Source organism: Macrotis lagotis, chromosome 3 (genome assembly GCF_037893015.1).
Source record: "Macrotis lagotis isolate mMagLag1 chromosome 3, bilby.v1.9.chrom.fasta, whole genome shotgun sequence".
NCBI lineage: Eukaryota > Metazoa > Chordata > Mammalia > Peramelemorphia > Peramelidae > Macrotis > Macrotis lagotis.
The window spans coordinates 266,195,099-266,218,495 of NC_133660.1; the positions used below are offsets into that span (position 1 = coordinate 266,195,099).

General features: G+C 36.7%; 1 long non-coding RNA gene across 2 annotated transcripts in view; it reads left to right on the forward strand.

The window, feature by feature from the left end:
• Nucleotides 1-12,107, forward strand: part of LOC141516548 (uncharacterized) — a 64,083-nt gene extending 51,976 nt beyond the window's left edge. Inside the window, exons 2-5 of one of the 2 annotated variants that reach the window (XR_012476736.1) lie at nucleotides 5,455-5,564; nucleotides 10,478-10,624; nucleotides 11,272-11,352; nucleotides 12,038-12,107. This is a non-coding gene — a long non-coding RNA (uncharacterized LOC141516548). The remainder of the gene's footprint in view (nucleotides 1-5,454; nucleotides 5,565-10,477; nucleotides 10,625-11,271; nucleotides 11,353-12,037) is intronic. The other variant, XR_012476737.1, reaches the window with a different exon arrangement.
• Nucleotides 12,108-23,397: the final 11,290 nt, after the last annotated feature.

Below are 23,397 nucleotides of genomic sequence, written 5' to 3' on the forward strand. Positions count from 1 at the left end.
AACTGAGGCAAATAAGGTTAAGAGATATGAAGAGGGTAACACAGTTAATATGTGTCTGTAACTGGATTTTAACTTGGGTCGTGCTGTTTCTAGGCCTAGGGCTCTCACTGAGTCACTTAGCTTAGGTATTTCTCCAAGATAATAACTTTATGGAGTGTTAGTTTGTTTAGGTACAGGTAGTTTCCTCACCTGAGAGATTCCTATAGCAATAAAATTCCCAAACTAGTCTCAATCTTTATCTCATCTGATTCCCATTATAATCCAGGGATAAAAGTATTAATATTATCCTCATTTCAATATAAATTATAATATGAAAAAGACATATAACCATTGTTTTTTTACAGATATCCCCTAAGGGCCTCTGGACCTTTCCAAGTGATTTCAATCTGTGTTGCTTGTCCTTATGAGAATGGGGGCTACTTGAGAGCAGAGACTATCTTTTCTACCTCTCTCCTGAATGCTTTATATTGAGTTAGTGCTATTAAAAAACCTCATTGCTTTCACAGTCAAGTAAACTGAGGCCAAAAAGCTCAAGTGAGTTTTCCAGATAGACACATATAAAGGCTTGAGGCAGGATTGGAAGTTCTGTCTTCCTGGACTCCATCTACCAGGATAATTCTGAGTGGTCATTTATTTTAGGAATTCCTCGCCATTACAGAACACAACAGTTGCAAGAACTTACCTACTGTAACCCAATAAGCAACCATGATACCTATACATGGAGAAGTTAAAGAAAGTAAGGACTGAATGTGTCATTTCAATGATTTAGAGTACTTCTAGATTAGGAGTTTCCCTCTACTAAAACAATGTGCAGCTTTTATAAACCTTGCGATTTGGGCCAGTGTTCTAAAACTCTGCAGTTATATGACTTGCCTAGGATCACAAGTTCAGTGTTTCTCACAGGTAGTATTTGAATCCAAATGTTGAAAGGATTAGGAACACCCTGAGTGTGCTACATGGTTATAGCTGCTTGGCTAAGTAAATCCTGCTCTAAATTAAAGATGGCACAATGAATGATACTGGACTAATATTGACCTCATTGTAAGTGAGGAACTTAGGTGGTCCCACATGGAGATCCCTTGCTGCTTAAAAACAAGATGAATTTAATTTGCTCTAAAGCCCCTGACTTATCCTCATCTTAATTAGTTTTTTCTCTCATTTTGTCATTCATTGGGGAATTCTGAGGGATTTTTTAAGTGAAAAGAAGAAATTGTAATGCGTGTAAACTTTACTGCCATCAGAAAGACCCTCTTGCTTGTGAAAAATTGCCAGTACTTTCCAGAATTACCAAAAACAAAATTTACAATCAAACAAACCTTAATATACAACATCAATATGAACAGTCTTGAATCATTACCCCACCTCCATTAGCCTCTTCTTCCCAGAGTAGCACATTTAATTTTCAACTTTTAAAAAAAAAGATAGCATATTTTATATACTAAAAACACCACTGGGGTTCCATAGGGTCCATCCTGGATTCTTTCTGGGCATTGGCTTCTGTGATTAAAATATGGGACCGGCAGGTCAAACCCCAGCCTCCTGGCAACTTGCTGTTCTATGATTGTGGCTTGTCCTGCTTTACCTCACATCAGCACTTTTTCCCAGCCTACAGCTGCAGGCTGATGTGGTGACTCAGCATTCAGAGCCCCAAGCTCTCCCAGCTCTGGTCCTCCCTCTCCTCCCAGTGACTCTGGCTCTCAAGGGCCTCTGTGGAAGTTGTCAACTCTCCAGGGTTTGAGGGAGGGGATTTGGTCTTCCCTGGTTTTCCTTTACCAATTCCCCTTGCTGAGCATCTCATAGGATAAGTTTCGTTTCTTATTGAGGGAAAAGAGCTGTTCAGGTGTTAAACACTTTAAGTCTTAAGGAAGTAAAGCCAGGCTAGAACATCTCCAATGATTTGGTTGGGTTTGCTTCCTTCGGAGAGAAAGAACGAAGTAGCTAGGGAACAAGTGTCTGGGAATGGAAATTACATTTGTCTGCCACAAAATGAAAAAAAAAAAAAAAAGAAAACTCATAAGATGTGTCGATTCATTCATTGAAATACCTTCTTGGCATTTCTTTTAGAGAGTAGGATGGGGACAGTAAAGTGTTCCATCTCACCTTCTCTCTGATACCTGGGATGTGGAACTTCTCCTTACATGATGATAGTCATTTTTCCTTTATTCTCTGAGGGATAAAACCATACTACTCTACACAAAGACATCCATCACCCTGGCATAGTGCAAGAAAAAAAAATTCTTGAGTGCCAACAGAAAACTGGATACACAACTGGACCCATATCTAATTTTAAGTTGTTTCTCCTGATCTTAACAAGATCTTTTGATTTTCCTCCTCCTCCTTTTCATTTTCCTCATTCATTCTCTCTCTCTCTCTCTCTCTCTCTCTTTCTCTCTGCCTTTGTCTATCTCTCCTCCCATCTTTCTCCTTTTCTCTCTTTTCCTTATTCCCTCCCTTCCTTCCTTCCTTCCTTCCTTCCTTCCTTCCTTCCTTCCTTCCTTCCTTCCTTCCTTCCTTCCTTCCATCCTTCCTTCCTTCCTTCCTTCCTTTAATTAATGTCTCAAACAACATTAGCAGATTTAGAGAGGCCTAAAACTTTTCATTGCTGAATTTGCCTGGGATTCTTTTACTAGGAAAGTCTGAGTTGATTTGTCCCTCTCTATACTCACTCACTCTTGAACCCCTGATTCCATTTTCAATATGCTACAGATAAAAGTAATTCCACATCTGGAAGGTTAATGATTGCATTTAGTAAACATTAATTACTCAAATTTAAGGTTCTATTCTGTTCAATTTCTTAGGGTTGGTATTGAGAACAATCTAAGCAAATGATGTCTAGGAGTTCCGTGGGTCTAAATCTACCCCTAGGGCTCATCATTCATTTGGTTTGAGGTAGAGGTATGGACACCATATAATTCTAAAAGTCTTCTTCTATAAAGTTGCTACTTTGCAAACTTCTAGAGCAGCATTTGGCATGCAGAAATGTTGGCCATGCTGGTCACTGCACATCCCTTGCACAGGTTAGAGCACCTGAACCCTAGGAGCATGGTTAGTGTCCCAGAGGTTGAAGGTTTTTGATGATCAGTGTCATCAAAGCTGTTGATCTTATTTTTCATTCACAGGTTGAGGCAGTTTCTATTCCCGTGATGTTATTTCGAGTTGTTTATTGTTGCAGCTTCTTTTGTAACTGAAAGGTCACCTACCTACAAGCATCTCTCTCTTATTCCTCTCTGAAGAGGAAAGTATAAGTTTCTTTCATTTTTTATTATCCCTCAGCCCCAAGCCACCCCCTATGTTGTTTTTTATGCACAAGATTTTTTTTCATTACCACAACCTTGACCACTAAGCTTTTTGAAGATATTTTAACTGCTTTTCATTTACTCCTCCTTCCCTCTGTCTCAACTTAAATGAGAATTGCTCTTTTCTGATGAGGTAAGAGCAGCTGAATCCTGTGTCTCATAGAAAAAATGTTGGGATCAGGAAGAGGCACCGTTATTAGAGAAATCTCTGTAATCAATTACCTTATAAGAGAAGTCCCGGTTTCCCTGCCCTATTCCTACATTGTCCACAGGAATTATCACTTACACATAACACAGAGACCACCTCCAGCAGCTTCTCTCATTTAATTCCTCCAATAATGCTGCCATGACGTGGGGTGAAGGGGGGGGGGGGTGGAGGGATAAAACAAAACAACACACTATCTGCAGGAAACATCAAATAGAAGGGAAAATATGGGGCATGATAACATCAGAGCACAGTCCTTCCAGTATGTTTTGAATGACATGTCAAAGAAACCCCACATTTGTCAACAATAGTATAGGCAGGGATCTAGATAGAGATAGAAATTGATAATCAGCATTTCCATTCACCGGCTCCCATGGTTTCATGGACTCTCCAGGAGTACAAGCTTATGGGTTTAAAACCTTATTCACCCAAATCTCAAACGCTATGAACAATCAGCTTTAGACACACACAGACTGGTTTCCATCCAGAGGGAGAAACACCTAGGTATTCTTACTGCTGGCGTCTCTTCTCTTTAGTTAACATATCTGTCATCTGTTTATACTCATGTGGCAGCAGTGACTATGGTCCAGCTTGGATTCATTTCTCTTGAGTCTCCAACATATCTATGGAGAAAAGCCAGTTTTTCTTGCTTAAATGAGTGGGGAATACTCCACGTTCACCCACCTGGGATCTAGACATTTCAGTAACATATTTGCAGGCAGTTTTCACTTCTTGAGGGAGGCTAAGAGCCGAGAATGCAGAGATAAAAATACTCCTGGCCAGGGGAAATGGGATGCTCTAACAATGAAATGGTATTTTTGCTTGAATTAAATAACCTCCAAATGGAAATGGGTGAGCCAGTCTCTATAAAACCCTTTGGGAAATAAGAAAGTGGTTGGGTAGCAAATCTTGAGAAATACTTAAGGCGTTGAGTTAGCAAGACAGTTTACTCATGTCACCTCGGGTGCCTGCTGCCACTTGCTATGACAGCCAAGAAGAGACAATTAAAAGCAATTTGTAAATGTTCTTCCTTCTTTTCAGTCCACACAGAATTAGGAGATGCTCAAAAATCAGGAAAGCCTCTAGTCTTAATCAGTGCAAACTGCACTTGGAAAGGTTAATGAGATGCAATAGCAAAGAAACTTAAAGCACAAAGAAGAGGTTGAAAATACTAAACAATTTGCACTTGGCTCTCATTTGCTCCAATTAAGAGAAAGTAGCAATAGCTTTCAGTGATGCTCATGTTCAGGGAACGCCAATACAGATTGAGAAAGGAGGGGGGACGGGATGAGGGGCCAGCAAAAATCCAGACTCCTTCCAATAAGTTATTACACCCCCGCTCCAGCTTTGGTTCATCATTTACCCTCTGACCGACAGCCCCACCACGTAGGTGGCTTCTTACCAAAATGACTCCCTACTTAACAACTCTCCTCCAAAAAAAGATGAGAAAGGGAGGACCAGGGACAATTGACTTCCTCACTCCTTCTCCCCCAGTTCCTCCCCCCCCCCCCCGTCACCACTGCATACATGCATAGATATCTCAGGAAATGGCAAATCAACAAAAGAGGCACAAAACAGAGAGGGCAGAGAGCATATCAATGGAAATAGTCATTTTGGCAGGAGAAAGTCCCCCCAAATGCTGCCCTCCAGCTTGCTCCCAAAGCCTTCCTCTCTTCAGATGTCTTCCCAAACTCTATGTAAATCACCCAGAAGCAACCAAAAGCATAGAAATGACATGAAAACAGCACAGAGGTCTTAGTCCCAGAACTTACCTTGCTTGTGGAGCCCCAAACTTCTCCAAGGGAAATTTAAGTGCTTGCAGCTAGATTACAGGTCTGTATGTTTCCCCTCTTTTCTCTTTCCTTCCTTCCTTCGTTCTTTTTTTTTTCTTTTCTTTGAAAAGTCACACGGGAGAAAAACAATTAGTTTTCAAAGGTTCCATTGATCTTCCAGAAAAATGCACCCGAGAGACGACCCGACAAAAGTAAGTCCGAAAACTCATCAAAGGTGATCGCAAAAAGGAGAAAGCAAATGAAGACAGGTGGAAGGGAAGGGACCAGAAGGTGAGCTTCAGGGGCTAGGGTAATGTTTGCACTCTGGAGAACCCTCTCACTGTCCACTCTTCCACTCTCCCTGCTCTCTCTCACTCTCTCTCTCTCTCTCTCTCTCTCTCTCTCTCTCTCTCTCTCTCTCTCTCTCTCTCTCTCCTTTTCCCTCTTTCCTTCTGTCACCCACTCTGAATCTCTCTCTCTCTCTCTCTCTCTCTCTCTCTCTCTCTCTCTCTCTCTCTCTCTCTCTCTCCTCGTTCTCATACACGCACATCCACACACTCACAGGGGGCGCACGCACACACAGACACACAGACACACTCACACACAGATCCACACAGACCACTGTAGTGCAAACTGTCAGAGGTAGCCTCCAATCGCTGTCTTGTGCCGCAGATGGTAGGGCTCACTGCTACCTTCTCAGATGGGTGGAGAATCCAGAGAACACCAAAACCGGGGCCCCCCCACCCCCACCCCTCCACCCCATAGACCTAGGTGGATATTCCGGCTCACTCTCTCGCAGCCAGATTAAGCCCGACAGGAGCAGGTCAGTCACCAGAGGTGTCTCCTTCCAGGGTGCCGGGGATTATGGCAAGGTTATTAATCTTGCTTTGCTGCATCCCCCACCCCCCTATATTCAGCAGCCTGCATAGAGATGATTGCCAGCACTGTCTCTGTCCCTGTTCTACTGCATTTTGCTCAGCCCTCTGTTGCTGCTAGTGAGACACAGCGGAGGGAAGAATACTAATAAGATGCTTAGCTACAGATCCAGGATGGCAATCACTGTACGCTAGAATGCAGGTGTGTGTGTGTGTGTGTGTGTGTGTGTGTGTGTGTGTGTCCATGTATGTGTGTGCGTGTGTGCATGTATGGGAGTCTGTGTATGCATGTGTGCGTGTGTGTCTATGGGAGTCGATGTGTGTGTATGGGAATCTGTGTGTGTGCGTGTGTCTGTGTGTGTCTGTGTGTGTGTCTGTGTGTGCACGGCCGTCTGTGCTTTTGTAGGGAGGGCTAGGAATTGAACTACAGTCAGAATCCAAGATGGTTTTTCTCTCATTTGAAATAACTACATTAATGAGTGTCATCAGTCTCCAGGATCACAGGGGCTAGCACCTATGTTACTTGGGATAATGATAGGAGCTAGTCTGGGACTCTAGAATCCTGACCTGGCTTGGGAAAGGGAAGAAGGGGGAGGTTCGGGAAGGAAAATTAGCCTTGGTAATAGGCTTAGTGAAGACTCAGGCAAAATCTGAACATCTTGCTACCCTGGAGGGTCCATGGGAATATAAAACAGTTCCAGGAAAACAGCCCCAGACTGTAAATCTAGGAGCTGGCAACAAGTATCTGAACTTGACTGATGGGTATGGGGATAAGGGGACTCCTTGTAAGAGGAAAAGTTTGTTTATGGAGTCAGGCTCAAATCCTGGTAGCTCTGTGGGAATGGCTGTAGACGCGGGCTCCTTTGACTATAGTTGTGGCCCCAAGCCTATAAACCTCCTCCTCCTCTGATGTCAAGTTTGAAGTACCCTAGCAAATCATCAGGGAATCTGGAAATGGGAAGATGCAGAGAGGCAGGACAGGTTGACTGGAGGGGCGCATGGCTTCTTAAGCTGCCCCCCAGGAGGGAAAGGTTTTGGAATTCTCATTGTATCTTTTCCAGTACCATGGAGTGGAATAAAGTCTTATGGACATGTGGTAGTGGTGGGGGGGATTCCCTCCTCTCCAATGGGTACAGGTGGCCAGCTTCACAAGGCAGCCCCTCCAAACCTCTGCTTAGTCAGGGTGATGAACTGAGTTTCTTCACTCGGAGTTCATCAGAGTTAACTAAATGTTGGGGAGGGGATAGGAGAGGAGAGGTGGGGGAAGGGGATATTATTCCCCTGTTGTAATCCCAGATTTTCCCAGCAGATGCCACTGCAAAGGATTTAGACAAGCACCGGACTGTGGACAAAAGAAAAAATATGCAACACTCATAGACACATAAACACACTCATACACCTATATACAAACACACACTTGCACATTCACCAAACAAAAAGTTAGCAACCTCCATTCAATTAAAGAAAAAATCAAAAGTCACCAGAAGTCCCTATATAAAAACAAGTTAAAAATTCTATCAATGAGCTTGCATAGACATCCTAATCCTGTTTAAAGACAATGAGGTATACAGAGGTCTGTGTGTGTTTGTGTGTGTGTGTGTGTAAAATATAAGGAATGATTATATATAACAACATATATATATGTAAAGAATTGATTTGTCAACAGTTTTTTTTGAAGGGGAATGCTCTTTTGATTTGAGGTTGTTAGCATTATTTGGGCTTTTTTTGTTTCATCTGAAGTTAATCAAGCCCATTGCATCTCTGTCTCCTGTAAAAACATATCAGTCAATGTATATTTGTCTCTCATATTGGTCAGTGGAAATTAATTAGAACACGAGAGAAGCATTGCATAGTACATATCAATGATTAAGAGCTGAAATGAAAACTTTTCAGATTATCTAGTCTCACATATGCTCTTTCCATTTTATGTGTGAGATAATAAGGAAAATAGAATGACTTGCTCAAAGTCATACTAATTTGTGACAAAAATTCAATTCTGAAATAAAATTCAGTATTATTTCCACTGTATCATGTGAAAAGGCCAGATTTTAGAAGGTCTTTTGAGAAAAGTAGATCTATGTCTATAACTGTATTCATTTCCCACTCTCTAGTTCTACTTCTATGTCCTTCTCTGATACTTTGACTGTTTCAATTTCTGTTTGTTCTTGTCTATATCTGTATCTTTATATATTACATTTTTTATTTTGCAAGTTAATGGGGTTTAGTGACTTGTCCAAGGTCACACAACTATGTAAGTATTACATGTCTGAAGCTGGATTTGAAGTCAGGTCCTCCTGAATCTGGGACCAGTGCTCTAATCATTGTGCCACTTAGCTGCCCCATAACCTTGTGTATTCCTAATGTACCACAATCTATATGAAGGTGACTATAGAGATTCTCTCTGTCTCTGTTTATATTTATACATGTACATATAGTTACTGTCAATACAGAATCATTCTATATACTTCTTTTATATTATATAATATCTTGACCTTATACAGTCACCTACCTATATATTGCAATATATAAACAGATTAGGTGTGGATACAGTTATAAAAATGGGATATGCATCTTTTTTTTGTGTGTGTGTATATATGTGATCTACATAACCACCTCCATATAGATTGTGGTACATAGACCAGTTAAGTGTGGAGATTATATCAGATAAATATATAAACAGCTAGAAAGATAGCTACATAGCTAGATAGATATATAGATATCTGTATATATATATATATATATATATATACATATATAAAGAGAGAGAGAGATGGATAGATGGACGGATAGATAAATAGACATATAGATAGATAGACAGACAGACAGATAGATATAGGCATATACATAGATTAGATAAGGATAGAAGTTTAAGATTTGAATGTAATATACTATTTATGCCCACCTATCTATGCATCTCAAATAATGGTAGCAAAACAAAAACAAGTTAGTGAAAATTGATCAAATTCATGGTGAGATGCAAAAAATCACACATATTTTAACAAAATAAAATATAAAATATAGGTTTCTCATTGTTCTTCCAATATAGCAACTTCTGGAAGACTGAAAGGCTTGACAAATTCTCTAAGAGGCTCTCATTTTTATATTATATATATTTATATATTTATATTTCTAATTGGATTGAATGCACTGTCCCTGTTTGTTTAGAATAATTTCTACAATTTTTTTGCCCACCAAAATAAAATTGATGCAAAAATTTTATCAGAAACTTAAGAACTAAGAGTTATCATTTTTCCAAGCAACTGTTTCCATCTTGTTTTATATGAATACAAGTGAAATGAAATATGAAAAATTACTTATATACATATATTTCTTTTTATGCATCAAGATTCATTAAGAAAAAAATCTGACTATTACAGTAAGAGGTAAGAGACTTGATAATTATGTGAACCCAATTTACTCAAAGAGAATACTTACACACAATTCTATTATAGCTCATTGCTTCCCCACACAGGGTTTCCTTTGATCCTAAGAGGAATTTGAGGCATGGATGTGAAGGTGCATACTATGCCTGTGTAGTTAAATTAATTGGTCAATGGACTGGAAGGAAATTGGAACCTGAAATGGAAGTCAAAGAAGATTTGGATTAACAAGTAAGATTCATCACTTCCAAATTCTCTAATCATGGAAAGCCTCCAAGAGCCACAGTCTCTTCCTCCACAAATCTAAGAAACTAAGACTAGAATTAGAAAAATAAATAGAATGGGCTGACCTGGGAGTTATTAGATTGACCCACAAAGGGAAAAAACTGGATGAATGACTGTCAAGCGAGTTGTAGGTCTTTACTTCAGGTGCAAGTTGTATTAGCTGGACACTAAGATGGCTACCAAATCTCATATTTTGTGATTCTGTGAGCCAATATGATTTAAACGCTTCTGGATCTCATGGGATAGGGATCACTTGAAGTAACTCTTATCCTAGAGAAAGGGAGGAAGATTGATGGAAGATATGATGAATATCTTCAAGGATTTGCATCACATTTTCCTTGGAGAAGGATCAGATTTTTCATGATTTTACATAAAGCAATGGGCAGAATATGAAGAAATGCAAATTTAAATAAAGCATAAGGAGAAACTTCCTAACAATTAAACCTAATCATCTGTAGAATTGGGAAAATGTGTGGCACAGTGAATAGAGTACCAGTCACGGAGTCAGGAAAACTCATCTTCCTGAGTTCATACTTGACCTCAATATTGATTAGCTCTGTGACCTTGGGCAAGTCAATTAACTCTGCTTGCCTCAGTTTACTGATCTGCAAAATGACCTGGAAAAGGAAAAGGAAATGACTAACCACTCCAATATCTTGCTAAGGAAATCCCAGATGGGGTCATGCAGAGGTGAATGTGACAAAAACAACTGAACAACAATATCAATGAAACAGAATGTCTTTGGAGGCGTACTGTCACTGAAAACCTTTACGCTCAGAAGGAATACCTGCTTGTCGAGTTTGCAATAGAGGTACTTATTCAGTTACATTGGATTAGATCAGTAGCTCTTAAGTTTCAGTTCATAGATACTTTGCCGTCCCCAAGGAATCTATGGAAGATTTCAAAGGATCTGTGAATATGGAAGGCAGAAAAGAAATTTAGATACTCATAAATATAGATATATAAAAATATGTATATACATGAAATATATAGATTCATTAAGAAAAATCTAACTATTTCAATAAGAGGTAAGAGACTTGATAATTATGTGAATCCATTTTATTCAAAGAGAATACTTAATAGACTATTCTTCTATAGCTCATGTATATGCATGCATGCTCACAAACATTTATGTATAAACCAATACACATATATTTAAGTATCCATGCATGTGAACATGAAAGAAAGAACAAAATACAATGTATATATGCATTTGGATATCATATATTATAGATGCATATAAACACATATATACACACAAGATTAAAGTCCTCTGAATGATAGGATCATCCAATTTTTGCCAACTCTGAGATTCTGCACTTCTCTGATAAAATCACAATATTGGTTTTTAGAATCATAGATTAAGAGCTATAAAGAAAATTTAGAATCATCAATTTTATGGCTTAAAAAACCAGTTTTGAACTAGAGAAAGTCAATGACTTTTCCAATGTCATCCAGCAGCTAAACATCATGAGAAGCATACACACTGAGATGCTCTGAACCTAAATCCAATTAACTATCCATTGTACTTCAAAAGAGGTAAGAATGTTTAATTCTTCAAGTATTATAGAAGTATGATAATTAATTTTTCTATCAAAATCAAGGTCTCTGCTCAAGTTTTAGCTCAATGATAGACCTCTCAATAAACCTTTTGTAAGTTAAATAATCATTTTATAATTCAGCTTGTCTGACTATAAAATGAATACCCAGATATTAATGGACCATTAAGTAGTGGGTATCTGTAATTTCCAAAATGCATTCACCAGTAAAATAATAACAAAAAAATTAGCCATTGGAGGCAGTTACAAAAGATCCAATTCTGGATTGTCTGGATAAGTACCAGTAAGGATTTTTTCCCTTTGTAAAATGTAAAAGATGATAGGAAAAAGATAAAAGATAGATGAATGGCTGATTGGATGGTTAGACAGAGCAGCAGCAGCAGAGAGAGAGAGAGAGAGAGAGAGAGAGAGAGAGAGAGAGAGAGAGAGAGAGAGAGAATGGAGAAAATAGAATAGAATGGAGAATCTTCTTTCCTTCTTTTCTCTTCTCCTCTCTCATTTTTCTAATTCAGGGAAAGCGGATCTCCTTGGAACATTTTAATTTATGTCTTTTCCCCATTTCTCTTAAATACATTCCTTAATTTCCAATTTTTTTGACTTGTGATTAATAAAAGGGGAGGAGTGTCAACTCACATTATTATTATAATGTCTTTTTTTCTCCCCAGAGCTGAGACATAAGATAAGGTCATTTGGACAATGTGTGAAGATCAGTATTAAGTATCCAATACATGGGAAAAAATTCTAAAAATCAATAAATGTCTAGTTTGAAATTCTAATCTAATAATAAACCTGAGCTAAGAAGTCAAAGTATGTGCATTTTGCTTTATTTCCCCTTTCCTTATTTCACCCCTTTTGATGGAAAAGATTAGACTTTTTTGGACTTGAAAGAAAGACACATCTCTTTGAAGAGAAGTGAATGGGGTATAATGGGAAAACTATGTTTCTTTGGAGTGGAAGATGCTAGGAAGGCTCTATTCATGGCAAAGGAGAGGGAGCAATTTATTTTACTATGCTCAGACAGGTCTTCTGGCTCAGGGCATGATTGATAGCTTAGAATGACTTAGTTGCCAAATATCTGGTAGTGTGCCTTATGCCTTCTCTCAAAAGTAGGATTCTTAAAGTCATTAATCTTCTCTCTGTGAACTTATAGATCTATCCCTTTGGTTGAAAGATAGTTCCACGTACATGGATCCAGGTGAACCCATGAATTGGAAGGGGCAGGGAAGCATCTCAGTCCAGTGGAATTTCCATTCCAATCAGGAATCAGAAAATGGTTCAAATTCAACTTCTCACATTACCTTGTCCTTGAATAAATCCTGTAGTCCCTACAGCTCTTAGTTTCTTCAACATTAAAATGAGAACATTTCAATAGATGAATTTCACAGTGGTTTCTAGTGCTGTATCTATGATCCTTTGAACAACTGAAATCTCACATTAATAAAAGCTGCAGGAGACAGAGACGGCAATAGGAAGATACATGGTGTGTATAACTGAGCATATAATCAATGATGGCCATATGCAAAGAATTAGAATATATATATATATATATATATATATATCTCATTAAACATGAATTTAAAACGACAATTATGGATGAGAGATGATGGCATGCATTTTTTTTGCCTGTTGCATTGTTAGCCAATACAATATCAAAAGAAGTAGGAGAAAGCACCCATCCTGTTGGATCAGTCCCCTAGGGAATATATGTAGATTTAGAAAAGATAAGAGGGAATGGACTGAAGGACTGCTGGCCAAAGGAAATCATGAATCCATCAAGTATTTAAAAAAAGGTTGAAATTGATGACATTAATAGATAGTGCTTTGAGTTTTGCAAAGTATGTTACAAATATCTCATTTTATCTATATAGTGAGACAAACGGAGGTTACATAACTTTTCAAGGGTCACACAGGTAATAAATATCTGAGACCAGATTTAAATTTGTCTTCTTGACTTCACATACTGTAATTTATTCAATGAGTTACATTTATGTTGAAATATGACCTTATATTTAAGTATCTTTGATACGAGCACAATTTGAAACATTTATATTTAGTATAAGGCACTCAAAGTTGCATGAGTTTGTTTTTGTGGTTGTTGATTCCTGAATTCCACCCCCCCCCATGGCAGCTGAAAGAAGAAAGGACTGATGAAACAAAGGTTCAAGCTTCATGAGTATGATAATAAATATAGACTTATTAATCAATGTATCCCAATTGCATAACACATCTGGACAAGTCACCTTCTTCAGATTTTAAATACAGAAGGAGATAAAATTTTATGCCTTAAAAAAGATTAATCAAAAAAGACTAACTAATTAAAAGAAAACAATCTGGATATGAAATTAGATAAAATGATTTCTTATTGTTGAAAATCTTAAGGACTTTCCAAGTTGGATGTGAGAAAGCAAACAGATGAAATTGCCTAAAAGAAGAGTCGCACTCCGCCCCCCCAGGTGTCTGTATTCAATTCAAGAAACAAGGAAGAGGGCAGCTCGGGCAGCTAGGTGGCTCCATGGATAGAGCACTGAATTCAAATCCATTTCAGACAATAATTGCCTAGCTGTGTGGCCTTGGGCAAGCCACTCAACCCCATTTGCCTTGCAAAAACTAAAACAAACAGACAAAAAAACAAAACAAAAAACAAGGAAAGGATAGCTAACTAACCACAATAAGACTAGTTATTAAATAAGATGATAAAAATGCAAAATTGAAAGAAAACACCTTGCATCAATCTTTACATATGACTGGATTTCTGGCCAACATAACTAAAGTCCTTAGTTAAGATTCTCTAAGCAGTAGGTAGAGATGGTCGAGCTTTGCAGTTATACAGGGTTAGATTCAAACAATCCAATAGTTTCCTTAGAATTCCCACAATAGAAAAAAAAAAGTTTTCTCATAGGATAGAAACAGAATCAGATCAATAATTGAATAAAAAGTGAATTAAACTAACTCTAAAATTTAAGTTCATCACATTCACTCAATTGTCACTCTGTTTCCTTCAATTAACACTATGGATTTGCTGGGGGTGTGGTGAGGGGGCAGTTGCCCTCCCCTTGGACAATTTGTTGTTATTTTTTGCTTTATTCTTGAAGAGTGCCAGGATATTGGGAAGGTGATGGCATGACATTCAAGTGAATTGAATTTAAGTGAGAGGGGACTCTCTCCTCTGGAGCCACCAGGATCAAGGAACAAGAAAATATAGATCACAGCAATTGGAGATGGCTTGCAAATTGATTACTTATCTGTAAACCAAATCTAAAAGTGTATTCATTTTTCATAATTACAATATCTTAAATTATTTAAATCATAAATCAGAATTATTTAAAATATTTAAAAATCAGGTTACAGATGAAACTACTTTAGTGTACTCACAATGGAATATATTTTTAGAGGGGATGTTTACATGTCAACAGGTAAGAAAAAAATTAATCCTAAATGTCAATGAAATGGAACAAAAAGCAAGGCAATGCAATGCTAAATAATCAGTACTAACATCAGATCCTTGTATCCTAATAACCCATTCCCAGTGTTCATTTCATCATTTCATTTTTTTTTCTTTAGTCCCAGATATAACATGAAGTCATCTTCCCCTAGAGATATCTTCTTTCAGACATTCTGGAATTGGCTTCATTCTCAGGAGAACTCTGAAGGGGCTTCTGTTTCTCAAGAACTAAATAGCTTCTAAAGATTCCAGTATAATTCTCCTAAAATCTATAATAACTAGACTTCATACAATTTAGTACAATCACTTAAATTTGCTTCTCCAAACCTGAAATTTCAGAGAATTGAAGTTGCTGTTTGTTTCTTTACCTAAATATTGTACCTAAAATAAGAATCCTGTTTGATATAAGAATCTTTAAAAAAAATGAGGCCCTAACTGTAAAATGGATTCTTCTGTTTTTTTAATTATTAGAAAGATACCTTAAAAATAGGAAATAATTTCATCTATTTACAATTAGAATATAATTTTATATGCAAAATCCTTAATTCAAATTTGAAATCTTGTAACTAAAACAAACTCAGTCTGAATTTACATAATGGATACTTTTGGAAAACAATCATATACATATATATATATATATATATATATATTATATATATATATATATCTTAAAGAAAACTGTTTAATCCTGTTAGTTTCTCAAAATTAGTTGTTACATTTAATTAGAAAACTTTTGCTTTTTGACTTTGTCTTACTTCCTCTAATTCCCCCTTTAGAAAGATATCATTCCTATTTTATGACCACAGATGTGATTAAAGATAAGATTTTTCATACTTTCATATTTCCCCTGGGAATAGAGTAGGATTCTCATTTACTGTCCTAGTAATAACATAAAGGAAAAGAAAGGACACCTGTCTCTCTTTGTATCTATTTCTGTCTCTATCTCTCCGTTTCTCTCCCTTTCCCTCTCTCCCTCTGTCTCTATCTGTCCCTCTTAGTTTCTCTCTGCTTCTGACTCTCTGTCTCTGTCTCTGTCTCTGTCTCTGTCTCTCTGTCTCTCTGTCTCTCTGTCTCTCTCTCTCTCTCTCTCTCTCTCTCTCTCTGCTTCTTTCTCTTTTTCTCTTTCCTCTCTTCTATCCCCCTCCTTTCCTTTTGTTCTCCCTTCTTCCTCCTCTTCTCTCATTACCTCACAATTCCTGAAAGACTCCACAAACTTGGCCACAGCTGGGCTGAGTCTTGAAGGAAGATAGTATTGAGAGAAGTACACAAGAGGATGAATCTAGAGTGCCTTCTTCATCTGAGGGACAACTTCAGTAAAATCATGGATGTGGAAGATGAAGAGTCAATTTTGGTGAGAAAGAAATAGATCAGTTTTTTTTTTTCAATAAAAGAATGAAGGAAAAGAAGTGATTATGTATGAAACCAATTCTTAAAGATTATTTGGCTCCAAACAGTTCCCTATTTTTCAATTTTATTCTAAAGAATACAGACTGATAGGATGTTTCTCAAGCAGGATAATGACATGGATCTAAAGATTATCTTGGCCATGGTATGAAGGATGGAGTGGAGAGTAGAGAGGGGAGAGACCAATGGATGGATACCCATTAAATTGTTATTGTTGCAGTAGTTTAGATGAGAGATGATGAGGTTTCATCACAACGTGAGGATAAAGGGCCAAGAGATATAATGGAATTACAATCAATAGGACCTGGAACCTGATTGAAAATGGTGGGCAATTGGTTTGTGCACAAAAATGAAGAGCTAAAGATGACTCTGTGATTGCGAATCCAAATTGCTGATTCTCCCACCATGATTACATTCAAGGTGTTTGCAAGGCCTGCCTTATATATGTTTCTTTAAATGCAAATCTTCTTCAAGGTCAGACTTTAAACTTTGACTTATGCATATATTAGGATCTCAAAGATAACTGAGAAAGAACTAAATGTTAGAAAGATTTGGAAAGTCTTTCCATAGAAAGAGGCAAATTATTTGAACATTGAAGGCTTCTAAGAGGTAAAGTTGAGAAGAGATTACATTCCAGACATGGAAAATTCTGCCTGGAAAATCAAAGAGAATGACACATATTGGGGCTAATAATTATCTGTATCTCTCTTAAGCAGGAAATCTCCTTTGTTGTTTTGCCTAAACAATGTAACCCAAAGAAGTATGTTATTATTAATTAGGCCATAGATCATCCTTAGAATATTTTGTTTAAGATAAATGTTTCAATGGGAGAGGAAAACTCAATCTAATTGAAACAAGACATAAAAGAAGAAGCATGGTGATATGGTAAAATCACTAGATCAGGGATCCAAATACTTGAGTTAGAATACTTGCTCCAGGACTCACAAATTATGTTGCTTTCCCTTCCCAAACCTCAATTTCCTCATTTGCAATATTTTAAGAGATGAGACTGAAAACGTTCTGAAGTCTTTTCCTTTGATTTCTAAAATGAAACCTTAGCTCTAAGGTCCCTTCTGTTTCTAACATTTCATTCTCTTGGATACAAGGGAGAAGCATATAGTGGACTTGAATTGGCTATAACAAGTGCCAAATACAACACCTGATCTTAACCTCAATAGTCCCAGAAATGATGAACTTAAAAGATTTAGGATAAATGGTATTATGAAAAAATTATGATAGAAAAAGAGAATGGATCAGTTATATGACAAGGACAGGGGATAATAATAGGATCTCCATTGGCACTCCAAAAGTCTCAAGAGAATACGGCACATTTCTTCCCTGGCACACTGGTTGTGCTCCCTAAGGAGCACCTAGAATAAGATGGACAGGCTTGGATAGTTTGCATTTCATACTATGAAAAGATGTTTTGCATCAATGAGTTGATAAAATTATATGAATATTAGAGTTATCTTCCAATTAATCAAACTTTCTATAATTTGGTGATACTGGGCTCCTATGCTAGATAAAGCACACATTGTATTAGTGAAAAGGGAATTAGGGTAATAATCTACTAGCAAGTCTAAATTAACACAAAGATACATCCAGATGCAGGTAAACATTTATTAATTGTTCTTACATGTTTTATATATAATCCACATTTCTTTTGTCACCAGTCCATTTCTTTCTTTTTCCACTCCCTCCAGTTTCTTAGGTTATGCTGCATTTTTACCTGCTTTAATGAAGAAAGAGAAGACAAAGGAAGGGACTAAATTATAAGTACCCACAACAGCATCCAACAGGGACTGTAGCTTTTGAAAAGCTATTTCTAACTTCTGAGACCAAGAAATATCAATGGAGGGCAACCTTTACCTAGACGTTAGCATGAACAACTTTCAAGATTGTACTGCAGGCTTACTGTGTCCTACAGTCTACACACCCAGGAGAAAAGAAAGACAGAAATCTGTGAAGTTACTAAGCACTGGGAAAGCTGATAATGATTTCCTTTTAGAGATCTGCTTCTCTGTTAATAGCCTAAATCTGCCTGTCATTTTGGAGGAGAAAAATGCATGTCTACTAATGATTTACCTCGGAATTTGAAGAGATGTTTCAGGAAATGGTTTGCTCTCTCACAAGGAGATTGAAATACACCTACATGCACCCACCTACATAAGTACAACCTCATTCTTTGTGTATTAAAATGAAGTTCCCCAATCCTTCCTCCCAGAGGAAAAAAAAAAGATCTCCCACACTCAAACACACACACACACACATACACACACACACACATACACACACAAACACACATTATTTTGGACACAGAGACTTCTTGGATGAGATACAGGGTAAACAATACTGTTGTCTACTTAAGCAGATGTCAAAGTGGAAAAAAAAGTCAGTTGGCCCAATGATTATTTCATGTTGGAGGTAAGCTTCAAGAGAAGTCTCTGATGAAGTGCTCTAGAAATCCTAGACAACTTTCAATTAATTTGTTCACATTCTGCATAGGAGAGGTGGTGCTGCAAATTAGATAGAGACCTGGACTTGAAGCCAGGAAAACTTCAGTTCAAGTCCTGCCCCTAACACATACTATGTGAGTGGGATCCCTGGAAACCTTTTCAGTGGTCTTTTCACTTACTCAGACTCTACAAGTTGCAGAGGTGCCAAACTGTATTCATAGAGGGAGGTTTCTCACTTAGGAGAATGCTCTGAATCACTAATAATAAGAGAACTGCAAATTAACACAAACCTGCAGTTTCACCTCACACCTAGTAAATTGGCAACAATCATAAAAGATGAGAATAGTTAATAATGAAGGCAATTGTAGAAGTCACACTATATGTTTTGCATGATTTCACATGTGTAATGGGTATCATATCATTTGTCTTTTCAATGGGTAGGGAAGGGAGTGGATGAAGGGAGAAAAGTATCCAGCTCAAAATTGTAAAATAAAAATATTAAGATAGATACATTAACGAAATGACCATCTAGAAGGCAAACTATTTAGAATGATGCAAATAAAGTAATTAAAATGTTCATAATCTTTGATCCCAAGATTCTCTATCTCAAGGAGATCATTGACTAAGGGAGATTCCATTATAAAGTAAAATATTAATCCCAAAATAATTTTGTTTACATTTATCTCAGAGTTTTTTGACTATGTATTCTTATTTGGGATTTTATAAGTAATATTTTCCTTGAACTATAGGATATACTAAATCATCTCTGAGGCCATTTCCAACATTAAATATTCTGTGATTTTATTATTACTGGAATCAAAGGAATAATTCTTCATAATTTCCCCCTTCGGTAACCTAATGAAAGACCCAACTGAGAACTGTGATTATCGCTTCCTTCCAAATAAATATCAGACACCCATTTTTTTTGGCAGTCTATCCCTTTGTGGTATTCTTTTATATCCAAGAATGGGGGTGACTGAAGATTAGTTTCTCTCTCTTCCCAAAAAGCTAATAATGCATTGACAAAGCCATATTCTTCAGAACTAAGAACAATGAATAAGGAAGTTGCAAGAGACCTTGTCATTATAGAACATATAACATTAGATTTTGGAGGAACCTTGCAAAAGGAACATAGAATGCTAGAGGTAAAAGATGTTTCATCATATCTACAAAATGTCATAGCTGAATAGGCCCTTGTTATGCTATAAATGGAAACAACCTTGGAAAAAGGAGCATTGAATGTCACAGTTGGAAGGGAGCTCAAAACATAAACATAGAATGTTAGAATCAGACAGAGATCATTAAGTGACAAAGGGACTTTGGAAACATTTATGTGGAAGAAACTTTAGTATTCTTCATATTAATTTTGTAAATAAAGAGATTAAGACCAGATAAGGCAAAACTAACGAGTTGAACTAGATTTCAAGTGGTTAAGAGGTGTGGTTATAAAATATTTCTATATCTATATCTTTCTTCATCACTGCTTTCCCCCAGATAATTTGCTGTCTTAATATAAATGACACTTCTGACCTAGATGAGAAATTTCTATGTGATCTTTAGCCAAGCATTTAACCTCTGTATCACAATTTTTCAGTCGTGAAGTAGGTGATTATGATGATCAAATATGATAATGGATGTTAAATCACTCTGAATGGCATAAACTATGATATGATATAAGCAATGTTATTAATCTGATCATTATTCTAATAAAATCAATTTTGTGCATTTCTCCTTATCTCCTTTATTTTAGAAGGAGATCATCACTGAGATTTCTTCTGAAGTATATTCTTTTACATAGATTATAACCATGCTGGATATTTTAAGGGGAAAATTCTCCATAATCATCAATAAGAGAGGGCATAACCAGGAAATGGGGTGGTGCCTGGTAAAGGTAAAAAAAAATATTTTATCCAATCTTTATGAAGAATCATAGGATTCTATATTAATAGTTGAAAGGTAACTCAAAGTTCATCTAATCTAACAGCATAATTTTTCAGATGATGAAACTGGAACCCATTATTAAGTGACTTGAACAAGATCACTCTCTCTCTCTCTCTCTCTCTCTCTCTCTTTATATATATATATATGTATATATACATATATATATATATATATATATGTGTGTGTGTGTATGTGTATATACATATATATATATATATATACATTCACAAACATGCATATATATATATATACCAATAACATAATGTATACATATATATGGATATGCAGTGTGTAAATACATATATCTACACATATATCAGCAGTAGGATGTGATTCTTCTCTAGAACTAGGACCTTTTCCACTATTGTGAGAGGTGAGATGTCAATGACTTTCATTCTTTTTTAAAAATTTCTTTTCATTTTATAACAATTTTTTGGTCTTCTTGGAAGAAAGGAACTTTACAAAGGCAATAAATGTTTTACTTTTGGGAGGCTCATGAAGAACTTGACCCATTATTTCACTTCTATAGGCTCTAGCCTCCTGGTGTAGACACTCCCTCTATTGATAGATATTGGTAACTATTCCCCAATTGAAGTCTAAAAGTGTCTGAATCATAGATGATTTAACCAATATGTTTCAGCAGCAAAATTGGATCCAGGGTTTTCCTGTTTCAAAGTCATTCTCTAGCAAAAATGCAACTTTGCTGCTGAGTTAACATTCAACCTTATTAAGAACAAATAATAATGGCATCTTCATCAGTGATTTTCCTCCGGTATTGAAGAATCTGTTAACACAAAATCAGCTGAATCCAATGGAATTGAAATGTTTCATCTACTCAATTTACTATTAGTTATCTTTAAAGCTACACAACTGGTTCTAATATAGGATTTCTTGTCCTCTTGTGTGTTAGAGACTAATTTTACCTTAGAGGCAGAATGATCATTTTTTTGTTTTGTTTTCTTTTCCCTTTGTTTTGTAGTAAGTACACCATTTCACCATGCTTGGTTTCATCTGACTTCTAATACAGTTAGCCCTCCTTTCAGTGGAAAAGAGTCAGTTTTCCAAAACTTGGGTAAATGTATTTTGATTAGCTACAAATTCACACAATTTCCTTTCTATATCATAATAATTATTCATATATATTAATATATGAATTAATATCACTAATGCTTCATTGTTGCATGGGTTCCCTCTGAGTTCTTGAGCCTATATCAGTGGAATCCAAGTGCATTTTAACAAAATGGAAAGGTTTCCTTTTCAGTTGGGTCTAATCATAGATTGTCTGAAGTGAATACTACATTGAAGGCCAATACTAGTAAATGACATGACATAGTCTAATTAGTCACATCAAGAGAGGAATAATGCCTAGATGGAGAGAAGTACAAGTGTTGTTGTAGTCTGTCCTAATGAGATCACATCTAAAATACTCCGACTTGAGCATCTATAGACAAGAGAAGAAAGTTATGATGATCTTTGAGATTTTTTTCATAGAATAATGGGAAGATCCCCAGTTGATAAATGGTCTAAGGATATGAGCAGACAGTTTCCAAATGAATAAATTAAAACTATTTAAAATCATATGAAAAAATGCTTCAAATCACTGTTGATTAGAGAAATGAAATTTAAAAGAACAATGAGGTATCATCTCACACCCTTTAGATTAGCCAAGGTGAGAAAAAGGAAAGATGATCACTATTGAAGATGTTGTGGGACATTGATGCATTGCTGGTGGAATTGTAAACAGATCCAACCTTTCTGGAGAGCAATATGGAACTATGCCCCAAAGAGCAATAAAACTATTCATACCCTTTGACCCAGCAATTCCAATTCTAGGTCCATATGTAGAAGAAATTTAAAAATGGGGAAAATCCTACATGTTCCAAAATATTCATAGCAGCTCTTTTTGTTGTGGCAACTATTTGGAAATTGAAGGGATGCCCATCAATTGGGACATGGGTAAAGTGATGGCACATGAATACTATAGGATATTATTATTCTATAAGAAACCATGAATGATTGGACTCCAGAGAAACATGGAATGATTTATGGGATCTGATGCTGAGTGAAGGGAGTAGAACCAAGAGAACAATTTACATATCATCACCAACATTGTGAGATGAGTAATCTTGATGGAAGTAGCTCCTCTTGGCATTGCAGAGAGCTAGGACAACGGAATTTGACTGGTTATGGATTATATTATTGACATCCAGAGGAAGAAAAGAACCTTATAGAAAAAAAATCCTTCCAAATCTGATGAACACTTTGTCAAAAACTCTCATGTATCTTTTCCCCTTATTCCTAATTCTTCATGCTGAAAATTACTAATTTGTAAACATGTTTATCAAAATATGCATATAAAATGCTAACCTGACTGTTCCCTGCTGACGGGTGGGAAGGAAAGGTGAAGGGAAATTTTGTAACTTGGGAATATTCATGGGCATATGGATGAAAATAAATAAATTTTTAAAATGGGAAGAAGAAACTGGAGATATGGAGGAGAAGAAGAGAAAGAGGAGGTGGAATAGGAGGAGAATGGGAAGAAAGAAGAAAGTGGCAGCAGCAGTAGCAGAAGAAGGAGAAGAAGGAGGAGAAGAAGAAGAGTAGATATCATAATAATATAACTGCCTCCTTGTATTTGAAAGTTTTCATCTAGAAAACAGCAGACCTTTTTTTCCCTTTACCTTCAGAGGGGGGGAAATAGAATGATACCCATTGCAGAGAGTCAGATTTTTTTTTTAATGTTCAGTGAAAAGAAAACAAAAGAAAAACTTTCTAATAATTA